Source organism: Xyrauchen texanus, chromosome 22 (assembly GCF_025860055.1).
Source record: "Xyrauchen texanus isolate HMW12.3.18 chromosome 22, RBS_HiC_50CHRs, whole genome shotgun sequence".
NCBI classification, from domain to species: Eukaryota; Metazoa; Chordata; class Actinopteri; order Cypriniformes; family Catostomidae; genus Xyrauchen; species Xyrauchen texanus.
In genome coordinates this window covers 31,279,742-31,301,721 of record NC_068297.1, presented here as the reverse complement: position 1 = coordinate 31,301,721, position 21,980 = coordinate 31,279,742, and positions in this window count along the sequence as shown.

Here is a 21,980-nt window from a genome sequence, read left to right as displayed (position 1 = left end):
GTTGCCTTCTCTCCCACGATCGCGAAACCGGCTTTGGCGCCGCCACTTTAGCTCTCTCTCTCTCTCTCTCTCTCTCTGTCGTACTAACCACACACACACACACACACACACACACACACACACACACGGACCCCTCACAAACATTTGGCTAGTTGTTAACTTTGTGATATAGCTCAGATTTGTCCCCAAGTTATCGTACAAGCGAAGACACACCGTACACGGGCAAACGCCATTAACCGGCTTCTCTCCGCCCACATTCGTGGCCATACTCTCTGGCCGGAATGTCACGTGACGTACTCTCCACGAGAGTCACGTCCACCATTTTGTGCGCGTCACTCCTCTCACCCACACACACACACATACATTCCGTCCTCTCATGTGTTATTGGCTTATTTTGGTTACCATATCTAATCACGTCACTGTTTATTTTGTAGTTGTGGTTCGGAAGTTTATTAACTGCATTGTATTAATTATTAATTGATATTACTGCATCAATAAACTTTGTTATATTTCAAAGAGAAGTGTTTTGGTTTGTTTTGCATACACATGTGTCAAAGGCTGACAGGGGATGCCAGTGCTCGAATTCAATCCTTCTGGCCATCTGTCTGATCTGCTCTGGTCTCCTTGGTCTCCTGGCCGTCCGCCTGATCTGCTCTGGTCTTCTGGGTCTCCTGGCTATCCAATTGATCAGCGCTGCTCTCCTGGCCATCCGCCTGACCTGTTCTGGTCTCCTTGGTCTCCTGGCCGTCCGCCTGACCTGCTCTGGTCTCCCTGGTCTCGTGGCTGTCCACACAATCTACTCTGGTCTCTCTAGCCTCGTGGTTATGCACCTGATCTGCTCCAGTCTCCCTGGTCTCTGGCTCCATCTTGGTCCTGCCTCCCTGTCTTTGCCCTGTTCTTCTCATCCCCTTGCCTCTTGTGCCCCCTTGAACTGCCAGTTTTCCCTTTTTCCCCCCACACCCCATGGACAATTTTTGTATTTTCTTTTTTTTGGGGGAGCATCTAGAATCCACTCCATAGAGAATGGGGCTATGTCGCGATTCACAGTTGTCTGCCCTGTGTTACTCACCAGTCATCTGTTCCCAGACAGTGTTTCATTAAGTCATTATGCCCTGTTGTTTGCTTGTTCTTGGCCAGTTGTTGTATGTATTTAGACCACCCATGTTTGCCCAGTGCCCTTGGTAGATGTTTTCTTCCTGTTCTTGTTTTCCCATTGTGGATGTTTTATTTTGTACTTGTTTATTATTATTTTTCATTAAAATCGTTAGATGCACCTAGATCCAGCTCTCTTGACTTCTTCCCAGCGTCACAGTCATTGGCACACACAGGTTCATTTTGACTTTCCATCATTTTTGTTCTCATCATACTCTTCACAGTTTTGTGTATATATATATATATATATATATATATATATATATATATATATATATATATATATAGATATATATATATATAGATATATAAGGATTATTAGGAACACCTGTTCAATTTCTCATTAATGCAATTATCTAATCAACCAATCACTTGGCAGTTGCTTCAATGCATTTAGGGGTGTGGTCCTGGTCAAGACAACTCCTGAACTCAAACTGAATGTCAGAATGGGAAAGAAAGGTGATTTAAGCAATTTTGAGCATGGCATGGTTGTTGGTGCCAGGCGGGCCGGTCTGAGTATTTCACAATCTGCTCAGTTACTGGGATTTTCACGCTACAACCATTTCTAGGGTTTACAAAGAATGGTGTGAAAAGGAAAAACATCCAGTATCGCGGCAGTCCTGTGGGCTGAAAATGCCTTGTTGATGCTAGAGGTCAGAGGAGAATGGACCGACTGATTCAAGCTGATAGAAGAGCAACTTTGCCTGAAATAACCACTCGTTACAACCGAGGTATGCAGCAAAGCATTTGTGAAGCCACAACATGCACAACCTTGAGGCGGATGGGCTACAACAGCAGAAGACCCCACCGGGTACAACTCATCTCCACTACAAATAGGAAAAAGAGGCTACAATTTGCAAGAGCTCACCAAAATTGGACAGTTGAAAACTGGAAAAATGTTGCCTGGTCTGATGAGTCTCGATTTCTGTTGAGACATTCAGATGATAGAGTCAGAATTTGGCGTAAACAGAATGAGAACATGGATCCATCATGCCTTGTTACCACTGTGCAGGCTGGTGGTGGTGGTGTAATGGTGTGGGGGATGTTTTCTTGGCACACTTTAGGCCCCTTAGTGCCAATTGGGCATCGTTTAAATGCCACGGCCTACCTGAGCATTGTTTCTGACCATGTCCATCCCTTTATGGCCACCATGTACCCATCCTCTGATGGCTACTTCCAGCAGGATAATGCACCATGTCACAAAGCTCGAATCATTTCAAATTGGTTTCTTGAACATGACAATGAGTTCACTGTACTAAAATGGCCCCCACAGTCACCAGATCTCAACCCAATAGAGCATCTTTGGGATGTGGTGGAACAGGAGCTTCGTGCCCTGGATGTGCATCCCACAAATCTCCATCAACTGCAAGATGCTATCCTATCAATATGGGCCAACATTGCTAAAGAATGCTTTCAGCACCTTGTTGAATCAATGCCACGTAGAATTAAGGCAGTTCTGAAGGCTAAAGGGGTCAAACACAGTATTAGTATGGTGTTCCTAATAATCCTTTAGGTGAGTGTATATATATATATATATATATATATATATATATATATAAACTGTGAAGAATATGATGAGAACAAAAATGATTCACTGATACACAATTTCAGCCCAATGAAATACTACAGAATGAAATATAGTAATGAAATACAGTAGAGGCTAATGTAATATATATATATAATTTTTTACTAAATATATAGTTAGGCATAATTACTGGATTGCATGTATGCTTCCTAAAAGTCTGTGTAAACACTATTTACAAGAACTGTATAACATTTTTGTATTTCTTGTTTCTTATTTACAGTATCTGTTAAAATCTGAAGTGATCTCTTTATTTTGCAACAAGCTGCTAAGGGCAGATAATGCAGTAAGAATTGCATTTCCTATTTCCAAATATTACCTTCTCAAATGTACTACAAGAAAACTGTTATGAACTGGAATCTTTAGAGGAATCAGAATTATGAAATTCCTTATTATTCCCATCCCCGATACCTAATGCCTTTGGGATGAGTGTGTTATTATTTCCTTTCCACTCTACATAGGTCATTTTTATGTCCTCTAAATTACAGTATGTTCCTTGTCGATTATTATAAAATGTGATACAGACATTTTGAAATTTGTTTGCACACAGGCAGGGGCGACTCTAGGGTCAGAGCTTTAGGGGTGCTGAGCACCCAATGAGCCCCACTGCCACCACCCACCCTCTTTTCACACAAAAACAAAAAAATATGTCTATTGAAAAATAACTTTATCATTTTAACATTGGTTCAACTAACTCCAAAATCCAGATTTTTTTCTTCTTTTTTTTTTTTTTTAGACCTTTTCAGAGCACCAGCTTAATTGTGAGAGTTCACACAGACAGCCCCCTGTAACAAACACAAAACCTTCTTCACTCAGCTGCTTTTCCTGACCGTTAACTCCATGTGCCTCCTTTTGTATCAACAGTCATCAGATTGGTTAGATTAGAGTCAACTTTATTGTCATTGAACAAAGTAACAGGTACTTGAAAATGTAATTCATCTTCTGTAAATTATTTACAAAAAATGGTTCTTGAAAGGCTCTTTTTTTGTGTGACAAACTGAGTATGAGGGTATTGAGACAGCTTTAACTGTTTAGGACCAGTGTCCTTATCCCCTAAGTCTGAACAGCTATCTTCTGTCTCTGCTGCTTTGGCTTGGAGGTTTCTATGTTGCACTCCCTCTGTCTCTTCATTTCTTTCACTAGTCAATTCCCTCTCATCCCTTATGGACTCTCCCTGTTGTTTTCCTCCTCCTTTATTATGAATAAATGTGGGGTAAAATAATGTTACAAAAAGTAAATGTAATATAGGCTACTTAATGCCAATAAGTTATTATAGGAGTATGAGTAGTTACTGTTTTGCTTGCCACTATTCACTATATGTCAATTTATTGTTGTTGTTTCCTCACCTGGTTCTTCCTGCATGCTCTCCCTTTCCCTTTCTCCTTCTCCATCTCCCTCTCTTTCTCTTGGCACTGACAATCATACACAAATATATTGTAGGCAGGAGAGTTGAGGTCAGTTTGTCATGTCACAAAAATGTTATGGAGACCATTTACAGATTCCAAGGATATGATCAAAAGGCACACAGAGGCGTGCCATTTTAAATGTCTTTATTATTATTATTATTATTAGGCTTAGAAACTTTTTTAAATCACAAATTCCTTTCACAAGAGAAGCTGTATTCTCCATTGTAGGTTTGAAATAAAAAATAAAAAATAAAAATTCAAAGGTTTATGGAACATTTTAAATAGTTTAATCAGAAATAAAACTAGAATGAACAATTATCCACAATATTTTAGAGATGAGGATAACATTATAAATAATAAGAACTCAATAGTCAACAAATTTAATAAATTCTTTGTAGATGTTGGCCCGAATCTTGCTGCAAAAATTGCAAATGCCGAGACCTATAATTGTGAGCTAATAGACACAAATCCCAAGACATTGTTTCTTAATCCTGTTGAGGAAAATGAGATATTGGACATTGTTGGAAGGTGTAAAAACAAAACCTCGACAGACCACTATGATATGGATATGAAGACCTTAAAATGTGTTATTAAAAGTATCTGTAAGCCGTTAACATACATTTGTAACTTGTCATTGCAAACTGGCCAATTTCCTGATAGTATGAAAGTAGCAAAAGTGATTCCTCTGTTTAAGGCAGGAGATAAGCATCTCTTTACTAACTACAGGCCTGTTTCTCTTTTACCACAATTTTCAAAAATTTTAGAGAAGGTTTTTAATTCTAGACTTGATAGCTTTATAGAAAGAAACAAATTACTCTCAGACAATCAGTTTGGTTTTAGGAAAAATTGTTCAACTTCACATGCACTCTTTGATATAGTTGATGAAATAACGAATGCTGTTGATAGCAAGAAATATGCAATAGGGTTATTTTTTGACCTAAGTAAAGCTTTCAACACAATACATTATGACATATTGATTAACAAACTGGAAAAGTATGGGATTAGAGGGGTAGCATTACACTGGGTTACCAGTTACTTAAAAAATAGAAAACAATGTGTGACAATAGGAGATCATCAGTCGAGTTGTTAAGAAATTGTGTGGGGTTTACCTCAAGGTTCCATTCTGGGTCCAAAATTATTTAATATGTATATAAACGATATTTGTAAAACATCAAAAATACTGAGATTTATCTTGTTTGCGGACGATACAAATATTTTTGCATCGGGTGATGATTTACAACAACTGTGTCAAATTGTTACCTTGGAACTCAAACGTGTTAATATGTGGTTCAAACAAAACAAATTATCACTAAATTTGAGTAAAAGTAAAATGATGATATTTGGCAACAGTAACACCAATGCTCAGGAAGCAATCCAGATAGAGGGTGTTGTTATAGAGCGGGTGCATGAAATCAAATTTCTTGGAGTTATTATAGATGATAGAATTACTTGGAACTCTCACATTAAATATACCATCACTAAAATATCAAGAAGCATTTCTGTAATTGCTAAAGCACTGCATACTTTATATTGTTCTTTGATCTTGCCTTATTTATATTATTGTTCTATGATATGGGGTAGCACTTATAAAAGTACATTAAGACCAATAGTAATGTTGCAAAAAAGAGTTATTCGACTAATTCATAAAGTAGGGTTTTTGGACCACACAAACTCACTATTTTTAAAATCAAAGATCATGAAGTTTTATGACATTGTTGAGTTCCAATCAGTACAGATTCTATACAAAGCAAGGCACAAATTGTTACCAAGCAAAATACAAAAAAGGTTTCAAGAACGTACTGGTTCTTTTGAATTACGTGATGATTTAAACTTTAGGACGCAGAAACACAGTACAACTTTGAAAAGTTTTAGCCTTACAGTCAGTGGGGTACAATTATGGAATAATTTGGAGATAGTGATAAAACGAAGTTCAAACATCAATCTTTTTAAATACAAATATAAACAAAAGATCTTTGAAAAGTATAGAGAAGAAGAAATGTTTTGTCATTAGGGGTACTTTTACTATGACCAGATACTTGTTGTCTCTTTGTTGTTGTTTTGTTGTCTTGTACTTTGTTTCCTTGAACCATTCTGAAATGAGAATTTTTCTTGTATAAAATTTTGGAGGGGGGTTGGGGGGCGCGCTTATAAGCTCTTTTGCTTCGGCTCTCTCCTTTTGAGCAGAATGGTTACTGTTCAAATAAAAAAATAAATAAAAAAAAATAAATAAATAAAAAATAAATAAAAGCAGGGGATTGCCTAGATAATAATTTGATACAACAACAGATAGCTGGTTTGCATTATCTGTTACTTTAGCTTAACACTTTTCAGAAGAACAAAAAAAACGACAACAATAAATCTAGGAATGAATAACAATTCATTTAAAAAGCCACAGTGAGTGTTTTCACACATACTGGTGGTATACAGTGATGTTTGTTTTACTCTGGTCCAAACGCCAGGGCTTCATGTTTCCGGACGACTGACCAGCAAAGACGCACGTGATGTCATGTTTACATGACTCCCGATTGTTAAAATGAGTATCAAATTAACGATAAACTTTACCACCAGAGACACACGTACGCACTACACAGGTACGCAGTTTATTTGTTGCGCTGCTGTTTTTGTTTCACACTCTAGCAGTTAATAAACAGAACTGCATGCGTCTTGTGGAATAACATTGTAACCGGCGCTACTTCTCTCCGTTTATGACTATGGACGAGTCACCCAGGTCCTGTGCTACTCCACAGCGGCGGCGACCCGCTGGACTAAAATAGTCCGAAAATAAACACTTATTATAGGTGTACCATGGTGATTCAGGATACTGACTCCAGTACTCACCCATATGGTTTCGGAATCGGAACAACTCTAAGTAAAAGGAAAGAAGTGTGAGACACAGCTTTGGAGCAACTTAGTTGATTCACAACACTACATAATGGGTTCTCCCTCTGCGTGTGTTTCGCGCTGGATGACGGTCGTGCTGAGCGGTGCAGGTACAGAGGAGAAGTAGAAGAGAAGAGGATGACACCATTTGCTAAGCGGGGGGTGTTTTCATTTTCATCCTTAACACATACATTTTAAACCACAAACTACAGAGTATGTTTTGGACATTATTTAACCTTGTCAAAGACGAACAAAAATTTTAGAATAACAACATTTCTTACTCCAAGTTTTAGGGGTGCTGACCTCCTTTTTAGGGGTGCTGAAGCACCCTTAAAAAGGGGCTAGACTCGCCTTTGCACACAGGAAAGTCACAGGGCTTTCAAAATACACACGTTATTCCTAATGATGGACATCAAATAGCTTTGCTACAATCAGAACCCTTGAGACACCTCATTCATTGTTTTGTTCACCTTACCTTAAGAACACATATTTGTCTTTGTCTCCTTATTAACATTCTCTCTCTGTCTCTCTCTCTCTCTTCCTTCCATTTTCTCTCTCACATCCCTCGCTCTTATTCCCCTTTACCAATCTTTTTTTCTTTTTCCCTGTCTGAAAACAATGGCCAGAGGCTACTTTGAACCCCAGGGGATTTAAGAGGAGTGCAACAGACAATTATCTACAGTATGATGGCAGCCACTCATGGTGACGGAAGAGTTTTTTATTTTTTCATGCAACATTGAATGTCAGCACCTGTTAGGTGCAAATAAGTGGTACCTCTCGATGCCTTTACCTGAGGCCCTTGATGATGCTAATCCTAGCATGCATTGCAACTAAACTGTAAAATTCCACACTGAGGCCAAATGAGCTGAGATCAGTTTAATTAATCATTGCTATATCTTGAAAAAATCTACTTCAGATATTAACATATTTAACTATCGTTCACCTAAAAATGAAAATGATTTTGTTATTTACACACTCTCATGTTATTTCAAATGGAGATTTATAAAAAAAGTTTGGGAGGAGCAAGGTCATTTAATCTGACCAATCACATCGCTTGAGTAAGTGTATATAAACAGCCGCTTAACTCTACATGGCATTGAGTCTTCCGGCATTTGGCCCCGCTTATTGTCCACAAACAGACCAATGCCCACAAACAGACCAATGCAAATGACTCGGGTCATTGGATGCAGCATTCACCTTCACCAGAACAGCTCTTCCAAACAATCTTGTTATTCAACAGAAGCTGCTACAGCAGCTCATTTGTATTTTGCAGTATTGACCGCTACCACATTAAGTGTTATATTTTTACTTTCTGTCTATGCTCTTTTCAAAGCATTTTATAGCATGAAGTTGCTTTAGCAAAACTGCTGCTTTGACACTGTATACATGCCAAACAGCTCTCTAGGACTGCTCATACATTCTCTTATCTAAACTTTCCACGCAGATCGGTCCATCCTTTAAGTCTGCCTCTGTGAACGGGTGCTGCTCCTGCTCATGCCACTCGAGTTCTATAAGAGCTTCATTTGAACGCAAGGGAAACAAAAAAAAAAATACTATTTAATTAAATCATCATTCCAATGCTTCCCAGTGTTTCAAGACGGTTCTCCCACACAGGTGATTCCTGTCAGCCTCACTAATGTACTGAGCAGCTAGTTTTTGGCCGTTATCCATTCAGCAATTCTGTTCGTCATCTTCTAATAAGAATATCATGATTTGTCTCCCTTCAAAGTGCTCTATGGAGTGCGATTTATTTCATTCGGAACACAGGGGCAATCATGCAACAGCAAACTCCTTCCAATCAATGATTATACTCTAATTATAACATATTTTCAACCAATGCAGAGATTTTAATGCAAGCTAACGGCCATGCAGCACTCACTCTGACCACTCCACAGTACATTGCAGTTATACACAGTCTCTCTCCTAGTAGACACAAGCTGAATTCGGCTCTGCAAGAGGCAGATCACGTGCCGCATCCCAACTCATTCATAATCATTCCGCAAATATGCCTGTCTGCATTTGAGCTCTCCGTGCCACACAGCCCCTATAAAATAGGGAATAAAATGACTTTCCCTCCTCCTGTCAGGACAAATGCTTCATGCAGGTAAAATCAATTATTATTTTACTTTTGCCCGAATCATTAGATTATAAACAATTTTTAACAACCATGACCAAGCGTTCAACAAGCGTTCAACAATCTGTCATAATTTTATGCTCCACCCAAGTTTAAAGTAACAGGTTAAATCCATGCGAATGATTCAGCTTTGCACCTTGCTTTATACTCCAATATTTCAGTTTTTCTTTAGAATTTATTACAAGTCATCAATATTGTGGCAGGGCGGAGGGTGAGGCGGGCCGGGCCATGATTCCGCACACACTGCCCCTAATTAGGCTGATGAAGCCCGAGAGGGATAAGGCCGACTGGAGTTGGCAGTAAGACTGAGAGAGAGTTACGGACAGCTGTGTGACACCTGTGTGTGTGTTTGTCTTTTTGGTTATTCAAATATTATTTATATTGTAAAGCCAATTCTCACCTCCTCCTTTCCATTGCACTATGTTACAAATATAAAGAAGTCGTTTTATCCATCACACTATCTGCAAACGGTGCTCTTATAGTATCTATACAATCCAACTCTCAGGCACAAACTCCTATGATTTCATACGTTCTCATCTAATTTCATGACAAACCAGCTTTAAATTACATTATATGCACACGCAAACACGCTGTGTTTCCTGACATGGTTGCTCATATGGTCCTGACATTTATTTAACAAACGATTACATTCAGGCATCCAGAGAGGCTGCGTTTAACATGTTACTATGTTTTCTATTGGCTCAACATGTGCTGTCTAGGTGCCACAACTGAAGCGTCTTTTGGCCATGCGACTAAACCTCCCACTACACTGCAAACAGTGCAATGCACTGTTCAAGCGCCACAGTCGTGGTGTCTTTAAGGCCATACAACAAACTCCCACTACACGGTAAACAGCACAACCATCCAAGCACCGCAACCATTCACGTGCCACAACCGCGGCAATCCGTAACCAATATTATACCAAACGAACCATCACTCACCTAGCAACTGAAAACAATTGGGTTTCAGGTCTTCCCTAAACAGTTCACCATAAGCCTGTATCTCCACATTAATCTATTTCATTCGAAACATAGCCTACCATATGCCCTCACATCAAATGCCGTGTTCAACCCATGAGTACCACAGTGAGTTCTTGCTTATTTGCAGTGTAAATTTTTCACTCGAAAACATGGGCTCTTCCTGTTAAATACCGCATGAGTCCACGCTCGAGGATTCATCTGTTCATCCTACCATAGTATCCAGACCTATTCCCCTCTTCAGTTTATTCCCTCTCTTCGACCATTTTAATCTCTCCTAATCCAGAACCGTTCCCTGCACAAGGCTGCCTCCTCAAGCAAACTTTGTCCCAAATCCCTTCTCAGCTAGGCATAGTTAAAACAGAACACATTCCAGGCTGAAAAAAATTGGGGACTCTTTCTCATTTTATCTTTCAGAGATCCAGAGCATTGGCCCTTGAAGCAAACCCAACAGCAACCCCAGTTCCTTCCCGTTCTGAACTGAAATACCTAGAAATCACCATTTCAGACTCCTTCTCCACACCTCCTAGGAATCCATTCTTCAAGCCATTTCCCTCAGAACCCCACAAACATATCGGACTGCTTAGAAATGCTTCAAAGATTTCCACCTAAATTACAATCTGCAATTTCCTGATTTTTCTCTCCTCAACATATCCTCCTTGGCCTCACAACTCAAAACCTAAACCTACACACCAGTACTATTAAAGGGTACCTAAGCAGCATCCTTTTCTTCCACAAATTAATTTTGGGGGGAAAAATCCCCCATGATAAGCCATCCCCAGATCTCACTCCTCATCAAGAGCTTTCGCAAATTGCAATCATTTACAAATCCCAATCTACACTCGGACACAGCAGGGGTCCGCCCTGGCCAGTCCGGAAGCCCCCCATCCCACAGTGCAGGACAGATCTGCCTTAAGTACTCAAGGGCTCTCCCATTCAAATCACAGTGGGGGTTCTCCCTCTCGAATGCAGTGTGAGCTAACTCATGTTTATTTGTATAATGGGCTACCCCATTTGAAGTACAGCAAGTACTCCCCATTCGAATGCTGTGAGGGACACCATTGCCAGGAGGAGAAGCTGAGGTCGTTCTGAGCACCTAAGATTCATGCCTACACTCGGGGCGATCTGACCTAGCGGCTCATCCAGCGCAATTCATCAAGTGCTCTCCTGTTCAAACTGCAGCAAGGGTTCTCCTGTTCCTCACAAATGCTGAGTGAGCTATTCACATCTCGATTGATCACAGGTTGGGCTTACAGTATCTGCTCAAGAGACTGCAGTGCCCCTTCCCTCTTGGTTCGCCTGTTCCCTGCACAGAATCGCCAAGCCTGGAGGGAGACTTAAGGTCGTTCCGGGCGACTAGGATTCATGCCTCTGTCTGGGGCGACACTGCCCTAACATGGGGATGGTCCTCGCATTCGGGTGTAACGATCCCTTCAGCTCATTTCCATTTGGCTGCAACACCCACTGTAACTTCAGTGCTTCCGCCTATTTTCATTCTCCATCTCTACCTATTTTGCACCTCCCAGTTTCCTATCCCCCGAGCAGACCCTAGTACAAGGCTGTCTCCGCTAGCAGCCCCCGCTCATTCTCTCATACTTTGACACCTCCTCCCACCTCTCACAAGGCTCAGTAAGTGCCTCCCCCTCCCTCAAACTAATTTTATAGTTTCACGCTCCTTTTTGGGGGCTACAGGAGGCATTTTAAAATACTTTGTCTTGTCTCAAATACAGGGTTCCATAGAATACAGCTCGCTGTCCAGTTTTCTGTCATCTTTTGGGGGTCTTCGTACTCAGGCCAAGCCTTGAGCCCTTCACCCAGGACAGCAAGCCACAAACGTTTACACTATCCTTTAAGCAGGTTTATGTGAACTTGCGAACTACTGAAATAGGTATAAAGGGAAGTTTTTCAGAGAATAATTATTACAATTTCAAAAAGCTATTTAATGGATTCAGATTACTTGGAATACCTATAGGGCACAAGTCATGTTAAGTACTTTTATTTAACATTTATGATGTTTTTTTGTTTTTTTTCTGTAGCTCAACAGCTTTCGTCTCCATTCACTTTTATTGTATAAAAAAAACACCCAGGACAATCTGCTAAACCAATCCTTTTGTGTTCCACAGAAATAAAGATAAACATACAGGATTGGAAAGACAGGTAGCTAATCATATTTGTCATGTTAGTTTGTAAGTGAAAAGTTAGTTTTGTGTTGTAGCAGGAATGTCAAGTGACATGAACATTGCAGAGCAGATCAGATTGGCATAAAGAACCAGGGCTCGACAAGTTTGATTCACATTGATGTAGCCCATAACATATGCTCACAATACTTTTGAATGAGTCTGCTGGGCCTTTTTAGCTGTCTAGTGTGTGTGTGTGTGTGTGTGGGTAGGTTTGTGTGGTTTATGAGGATTTTTTTTTCATAATTCAAATCGCTTAATTAACATACTAAACTATCTAAACTTTTTTATGTAAAAATGCAGAACTTTTTTTTATGAGAGTTTGGTTTAGGGAATAGAATCTATAGTTTGTACAGTATAAAAATCATTATGTCCATGGAGAGTCTTCATATGGATATGTGTGTGTGTGTGCATGTGTGTCAGATATCTTACAGACAAAGACAGGATGGATGGATTGATAAAATTAATGGATCAGTGTGGTGTTTTTTGTGTGCAAATGTGAGCATGTGCTAGTATGTGTGATCTTATTGATTTACACATAGTGGCGAGCAATGAGTTTCTTTGTCCAGATCATGACTGAATGTGTGTGCTGGTGGGGGATGGTGGGTAATTAACAGCTGAGTCAGCAAACCTGTCAGTCTGCCCACCCCTCATCTTAAAGAGATTATGCTGAGAGTTTATGTGTGGATCAGATATACAGCTACACTGATACAGATATACTGGCCCGTTGCTTTGGTTCTTTCATTATCAGTTGATCTAGCATTTAACATTGTAATACTTCAAGCTGTCTGACATCTCAGTCATGGATTGCTGGTATATAGCCTACCCTGTTTTACATATAACCATTGTTAAGGCCATTTTGAATGTGTGCCCCTGCCTGTTTAAGTAAGAGTCTGTGATACATGATTTATTTTGAGATTGTGATTGTTTATTTTGGTATATGGATAAGGTATACATTTTATTTGTTCAGGTCTTAAAAAGTCTCAAATTTGATTTGAAAAACTCTACAGCAAACTTGCTTTATCTAAAGACTTTGAATGCAATACTTTTACGACTATTTTATATAAATGCAACTCTGAAGGGAACTGAGTGTCTTCAGAAAAGTTTCGATGACATATTCTTTTCATCTTACCTCAGTATAATGCATAATAAAGTTTATTTTATGTTTATTAGTGCAGAGCTGCTTTATGTACAGGCGTTACCAGGGTAACAGCTATATTTCTGCTGTTCCATAAGCGCCACCTACTGTCAGAGTGATTTTGCATTTTCATTCAGCCCGTCTACAGTTTTTGTTAGATCAATGTGAAAATCTGACCGCATTTTTACACTGCATATACGCAGTGTTATACATTTTAGCCAGTTAATTCTAAAAATCTAAACAATTTGGATAATAAGGTATCTAGAAGTATTCACAGTATTTTTAAGTGCCCACAATAAAAATACCATGCATGTTCATTAATACAATTTACTCTCTCTCTCTCTCTCTCTCTCTCTCTCTCTATATATATATATATATATATATATACACTTTTCATTGTATTTTTCGTAGTATAAAATTAAGTTTATATTTACAGTTCATTTTCCTTGCATTATTTAAAAAGAAATAAAATTAAAGTTAGATAAGAAGATTTATTTTAAATAGAAGATTTCATTTAAAATACTTACTGTTTTCCCTGACTGGTTTTGTATTTTTTTGTATATCCATACAGATATTGAATATCTCAAATCCAATCTATTTTGCAGCGATCCAAAGCAGACATCCACTGTTCACTGTACCCAAGACTGCACTTAAATATCCAGTGAACCACCCTCGACAAAAAGCCATTACAGAGGAAATAATTTCTGATCTGATCATTAATTGCTACATGCTGCTGTCTATCACTGACAACAATCACTTCCTTCACTTTCTCTCTGTTGTGGACACAAAATACACTCCAGTGAGCTGCAGAACCATCTCCTCAAGACTTGATGCTGTTGTGTCTGATAAACAATCAAAATGAATAGGTGAACTTGCAATAGTAAATCTGTCTGTCACTGTGGACATCTGGTCAGACAGAAGAATGAGAGGCTACCTTGGCATCACAACTCACTGGATGACTATTGCAGCTGACACTGTAACGTTGAAATCTCATCTACTAGCTTGCAATCTCTTCAAGGGGTCACATACAGGAGAGAGAATTTGTGAAGAGTTTGAACAAATATAAGTATAAAATCAAACAAAAGATTGATAATTTGTTACAATGCTGCAAAGATGAAGAGGGTGTTCACCACTTTTTTTCCCAGTTCAGTTGAGGCAGATGAGGATAATGATGACTGTATTGATGATGCAGAACTTTGGAATGACCTGCCAGGCTGAATGAGATGTTGATCACTAAAAGTCAGCATAGACTACAGTGCTTTGCACATACACTACAATAGGTTGTTGGTGATGGTCTTAAATAGACCAGGGCTGTCAATACAGCATAGAGAATGATGTCTTTATTGATTTAACCTAGCCAACAACAGACCTAGCTGTTCAACAGACAACGCCATCGCCAACACCCTCCATCTGGCCCTCACCCACCTAGATAAAATGGACTCATAAGTTCGAATGCTGTTCAAAGACTTCAGCTCAGCATTCAACACAATATTTCCTCAGCACCTGATTGGAAAGCTGAACCAGCTGGGCCTGGACACCTCCCTCTGCAACTGGATCCTGGACTTCCTGACTGGGAGGCCTCAGTCAGTCCGGATTGGGAACAACATCTCCACCACCACCACACTGAGCACTGGGGCCCCCCCAGGGCTGTGTGCTCAGTCCACTGATGTTCACTCTGCTGACTCAGGACTGTTCAGCAATGCACAGCTCGGACCACATCATTAAGTTTTCCAATGACACTACCGTGGTGGGTCTCATCAGCAAGAACGACGAGTCAGCATACAGAGAGGAGGTGCAGCCGCTAACGGACTGGTGTAGAGGCAACAACCTGTCTCTGAATGTGGACAAAACAAAAGAGATGATTGTTGACTTTAGAAGAGCACAGAGTGACCGCTGTCCACTGAACATCAACGGCTCCTCTGTGGAGATCGACAAGAGCACCAAATTCTTTGGTGTTCACCTGGTGGAGAACCTCACCTGGTCCCTCGACACCAGCTCTATCACCAAGAACATTTACATTTTACATTTACATTTATGCATTTGGCAGACGCTTTTATCCAAAGCGACTTACAGTGCAATTATTACAGGGACAATCCCCCAGAACAACCTGGAGTTAAGTGCCTTGCTCAAGGACACAATGGTGGTGGCCGTGGGGTTCGAACCAACGACCTTCTGATTAACAGCCCTGTGCTTTAGCCACTACGCCACCACCACTCCAAAAACAAGAAAGCCCAGCAGTGTCTCTACTTTCTTCGAAGACTGAGGAAAGCACATCTCCTACCCCCCATCTTCACTACATTCTATAGAGGGACTATTGAGAGCATCCTGAGCAGCTGCATCACTGCCTGGTTTGGGACTTGCACCGTTTCGGACCGCAAAGCCCTGCAGAGGATAGTGAGGACAGCTGAGAAGATCATCGGGGTCTCTCTTCCCTTAATCAAAGACATTTACAAAACATGGCATCCACAAAGCAACCAGCATTGTGGATGACCCCACACACCCCTCACACAAACTCTTCACCCTCCTGCCGTCTGGTAAAAGCATTCGGGCCCTCACGGCCAGACTGTGTAACAGCTTCTTCTCCCAATCCATCAGACTCCTCAATACTCAGAGACTGGACTGACACACACGTGTCCTGAGTTGCACTTTAATTATTGTCACTTATACCTGGCTGCTACCTCAATAACTGCTATGTGCATAGAACACTATCTCATAGAATGTTATGTTTACATTTAGCATTTTTAGCTGTACAGATGGCTTGCTGCTGTGTATAATAATTTGTGTTGAGAAAATAACATTCTGTTCCATCAACCATGTACTCTTATGAAACTCCCCTAGGAGTACTGTTGAAATATTTTGGAGGTGGGGCACAACCAACGACATCTGCCCCAAGTGCCAGTGCTACAGCTGATGATGTTACAGCAGGTGAGTTTTCAACAGTCCCAGATCAATATATTTAGATGGATCTTGTGAGATCTTTTTTTTTGTTTTTGACAGACAGTTGCATTACCTTCTAATATGACATCTAACATGGCTAATTTTTATTATTATTATTTTCATCTTTCATCAGGTCCATCCTCTGCAGGTGAGGAGCACTTCCCAGCACCTGCATCCACTGATCCTACTGTTCCATGTCTGTTTCAACCTCAGCGGATGTGGCAAGGTAAAAGTACAGCAGCCTTTGTATTTGCTCAGTTACTGTACAATATCCTGAGATTAATATTTCTAATTATAATTATTAATGTAATATCCTTATAGGTCTTTCTGCTTCTGTGGTCATTGGGATCAATGTCACATCTACTCCCTTAGCAACATCCAGCCTACACGATGGATCAGCAGCTCCTCCAGTTGACCCAGCTGAGTGGTCATCTATCCTGTCCGACTCAGAAAGTACTGATCTGGTAAGCAGAGGGCAACTGCCTATAAAGGAAACTTCACATTCCCTGAAAAACCTGAAGGCCGAAGCTTCTACTACCACTACACCTACAGAAAAATAATTAATGGGGAAAAAAGTAAAGCGGAGCTGGCTCACTTATTCAAAAATAAATGATGCAGTCTACTGCTTCTACTGAAATTGTTCTCTAGGAAGTACATAAAACTGGTAACAGAGGGACAACAGGATTGGGTAAATATAGGTGTGCTATTGTTACAATTAAAAACTGTAAAAGGGTAAAATAATGCCAGGCAGACATTGGTATGATGTAAGCAACACAGCTACAACTAATTGATAAGGGGTATGTTATATTTATAGTGTGCGAATAATCAAGCATTTACAATATTCAATCATAATGGCGGCACCGAGGGGCCCCCAAATCAAATTCTGCTCAGGGCCCCATAAAGGCTTGGACCGGCCCTGACTGTCATGAATGCTATGTTGCTTGGAACTGCACCCAAGACTTTCACACACTGTTGCATCTCCATCACCTCAACTTACAAAAATACTGTTTCTCAAGTAACAATTGAGTTAAAAGTAAATTTAGTTGAATTGGAGAGTGATTTTTTTTCTTCTTTCAATTGCTTCTTTAATCACTCATCTATTGCTTAAGGCTTAATTACGTTAGATAATAATATGTCTGATGCATTGTAAGTTTACAGAAAACTTATCATTCCTACTATTACTAGCACCAATCAGTTTTCAGCTTATTTTAATTACTTATTGACTTTTATTTTATTTCCCTTTTTTCATTTTGTGTGTTGGGCATGAGAGGGCCCCCACCAGAGCAGTATAAACTCAACCTCCAGGCCCCACAGTATAAGACTATCCACTTCCCATTGTGGAATTTGAAATTGACAAAATGTGTTACACAATCACGATCAGGGCTGGACTGGGAATAGAAATCAGCCTGGGATTTTACATGGCAACTTATTTTTAAAAATAACTTGTAATTAATTTATTATTAAAATATACATTCTAAGTTAATATAATATAACAATCTAATAAGATAACTTGGCTATTGGCTGTGCCGTTCAATGCTTTGAAGAGTATTTTTCTGCCATGGCCCAGATTTCTCTCAGCGAGGTCACGATGACCTTACAGTCTCTTTTTGTTTTCCTGGATTAAAATAATGCTCAAACTATTTATATAAGCACTTTTTCCATGTTTGATATATAAAAATATACTATATATTCCCTCCTTTGAGACACCTCTATTTCCCTTACCCAGAGTGCAACTGCAAATGTCAGTCTCTTTCAGTCCTTCCAAGTGACCAATATAAGTCACACACTCCTCTAACAATGACTGCTCTTGAGGAACTGCACTCCGAAGTAAAAATGAGACCACACATCTCCTTCCACTTTTGGCTAGAAAGGAGTAAAAGATCTCATTTCTCTAACGAAGATTTTTCTGGGGGGTAACAACAATCAAATTGTTGTATAAAGCATTTGCATGCAAAGTTGGCCTTGCGTTATGTAGAGTACATCATTGATTAGACTTATTTTAGTAGATTAACATACTACCAGTGATTAAACAATATCAGTAGATTACTCAGCATATGATATGTCCCACGGTGCCAGAGGAACTCACAGACATTTCCGGTAGCCTGGGGCATTATCTGGTGGTGCTGGAACAGACAGCTGGATATTAAACCACCAGTAGAGTCTTGCTGTTGCTGCTAAGCACTGTAGTGCTCATCGATCCTTGCTTATTTTGTGGTGTCTTGTCCTCTGGCCCTCTGGTGGTACTTTCAGTGTTTTTAAAGTTTAAACATGCATACTATATTTCATTTAAAATTAATTTACTTGGTTAACAGTACATTTAGAAATTATTCAAACAATAAATGATAATCAATAAGTATATAACTTGATTAAACAATGATCATCATAAATTGAATTTTTTAAAGAAATGGATCAATTACTTCAGACAAATTCTACTTCAGGAAGGGGCATTTGCCAAAATAATAAACATAACACCCTCTTTCTTCCTGCCGTCTCTATCTAATCTAATGTTCTACCTAATTTTGTGATAATAGAAAATACAATGAGTATACTGACTCCTTTATTAGCAAAAAACAATAAAAAAAAGTCCAAATAAAAGGATCCCCTTCCCTACCACTCTTGTATAATTCCAGGTTTTATTTCTAGAATTTGTCCAGCTCATACAGTCTAGGGCCTATGGTACACATGATGGCCCCAAAATAAATTCCAGATGGCTTTACAAACACATAGATCATCTGTTTGGCTACAGCATTGGTTAGCATTGATCTGAGGAGAGGCACAACACAACAAAACAGCAACACAAAAATAACAACATCTATAGTTATTATTACACCACTTTAGAAAGCCATTCTTTCCAGAATCCAAATAGGTTATCAAACCAGTTTCCAATATTTTGATCTCTCCCTGCATTCGCAGTCATCTCTTCCCATAGATTTTTAAGCTTTTTCATTGCTGTAGCAAAAGATCCATCAGGAGCTGTATTATTTGTGATACATGTACAAGAGTCAGCCCCAAACATCACACAGACACCTCCCTTTTCTACCAGCAGCCAATTTAGTCTATTTTGCCATGCTATTTTACTTGAAGATCCTAGTTGTTCTCCTAAGGCCTTTAATTCTTCATCTGTATAATGAATGAAACTTTGCTGATTGTAATAAATGTAATTTATCCATTCTGTAGTCTTATTGGGTATTATCCATGCCAGTATAGTCTCAAAACCTGATTTTATTTAACCCTCTGGGTCTGAGGGTGTTTTGGGCCCTGGAGAAGTTTTGACATGCCTTGACATTTCTGCTTTTTTCAGTTGCTTAAAAACATATTAATGGCTAAAGTATGATAACAATGTATTCAGCACAAACTGGGCTACAATAATATGTGAGCAACATGTATGTACATGTTTGTATTTTTGAGAAAATAATGTTTATGCATGGTTTTTGAAAAAACTAAAATGTTAAGTCATTGAAATAAGGACATATAACACGTGCAAAACATTTGTCCACAGGATCTTGTAGCCTAGAGTTTTTGCTACAAAATGATGTGAAAACCATTATAATCACTCATTCATACAAAACAATATAGTAATTTAACTTCTGTAAGACACTTTTAGTGTTAGAAAGGTCATATGCGAGGAGGGGTGAATGATCATGAATATCGATTGTAATTCACACCTGAGGAGCCAAAGACCCCTCCCCTGGGCATATCACTAAGGAATGTGACAGAAAGAGAATGAATGTGAGGAGACTTAATTATCAGAATCAAGTTTTAAGTTAAAAGAAGTCTAACTATACATTTTCTTTACATAAAGACTTTACTTAAAAATGTTAGACCTACACAACCATTTAAAAGTTTTAGAAGAAGTCTCTTCTGCTCACCAAGGCTGCATTTATTTGATCCAAAATACAGTAAAAACAGTGATATTGTGAACTCTTTTTTTTACAATTTAAAAGAACAGTTTTCTATTTGAATATATTGTAAAAATGCAATTTGTGATCAAAGCTGAATTTTAAGCATCATTACTGCAGTCTTCAGTGTCACAGGATCCTTCAGAAATCATTATAATACGCTGATTTTCTAATATGGGCATATTTACATCACATCTGACACATATACACCCGAACAGATATTTGCAAGCACAAGCTTTGTTAATGATAATGTGGAAGCATAAAAACTAGATAAAATATAATCTAAACATTCATATTATTTTTATATCATATTACATGTCATATTTATATTGTACAGAATACAATTCAAATGCCTGCTTTAGCCAAAACAACATTTAAGTTTAACTAAAACTTGCTTATTAGGAGTATATTATATATATACATATATACATATTTCAAATTTCAATACTCTGAATCCTGACTGGCAAGTCTGGAAACATTCCCACTAGTAAAATATGTACATGTTTATATAAAATAGCCTGTCAACTAATGTAAGTAAAACTAACTGACTTACTCATCCGAAATTGTATCCTCGGCTGGATCAAGTCACTCTTCAAAATGCAAACGTTCATCGGAGTCCACTCTTCTTCTGAGGAAAATGTTAACTCTTTGTCACTATCCATGAGTTTCCTCGCCTGTGTATTGTGCGATCTTCCAAATCCACAGAAAAGCGAAAGAATTTGATGTTTTTAAGACACAGTCGGGGGCGTTTACCATTTGCATTGATCGCCTCAGCACATTACCGTATAAATAGCGCCCTCTGCCTCTGTGGGTGTGATCACATTAGAGATAATTAGCTGAGCCAGGTGAAACTGTACATCGCTTTGTTTCATACAGATTACATTGCAGGAGAATATTAGTTTTATATTTGAATTGTTTTATTTTAAAGTAGACATTTGAAGCTTTCTTTAGACATATGTTTCATGTTTGTGTGATAAGTATTCGCAGAGTTTCAGTTCATTTTTGTGACATGTTTCATAAATATTCACGCGCACACTGAGACACAAATAAAAGTAGACACTTTATGGTCTCTAATGATGTCTTACTCTTATCTGTATGCCCCAAAATGTATGTATAAAATGAGTATTTTATGTCGTTTCCTCTGTAATGATGGAATAAATCCAGCAGGATGTGCCGGCGCTGGTCCGTCGACCCCAGAGTCCTTTCCTCACTTTGAGAAATATAGCTCTCAATCGTCTTCCTCCAAAAATAAAAAATAGTCTGCTATGGCTACTGGTTCCTCCTCATATATTTTTATCACAGGGGAAACTAAAGTTTGGTTTTCACAATTTCTAAGACATGCTTCCCCAGATTTACCCTCACATGTTGGGGCTTCTATTACTGTAACATTTTCCTTCATTGTGGCTGTTGCAAATATCATTCTGCTAAACTTATAAACTCCTTCCTGATCATAAATGATTTCATCCAGATGCCAAATTATTGCACAGTTGCCTCGAAATTTTCCCATATCTACTTCTCCTTTGGATTTATTAAAACACTCATATTCAAGAGTGTGGTTTATTACATATGCTAAGGTGTTTTCTAAGATGCTAAGATGACTGTCTAAACGTTTACAGTCATCTCCCCATCCTTCTCTGTCATAATACTTTAGAAATTTTGGATATCCTAAAAATACCAGACTCTCAGCTGGACAAAAGT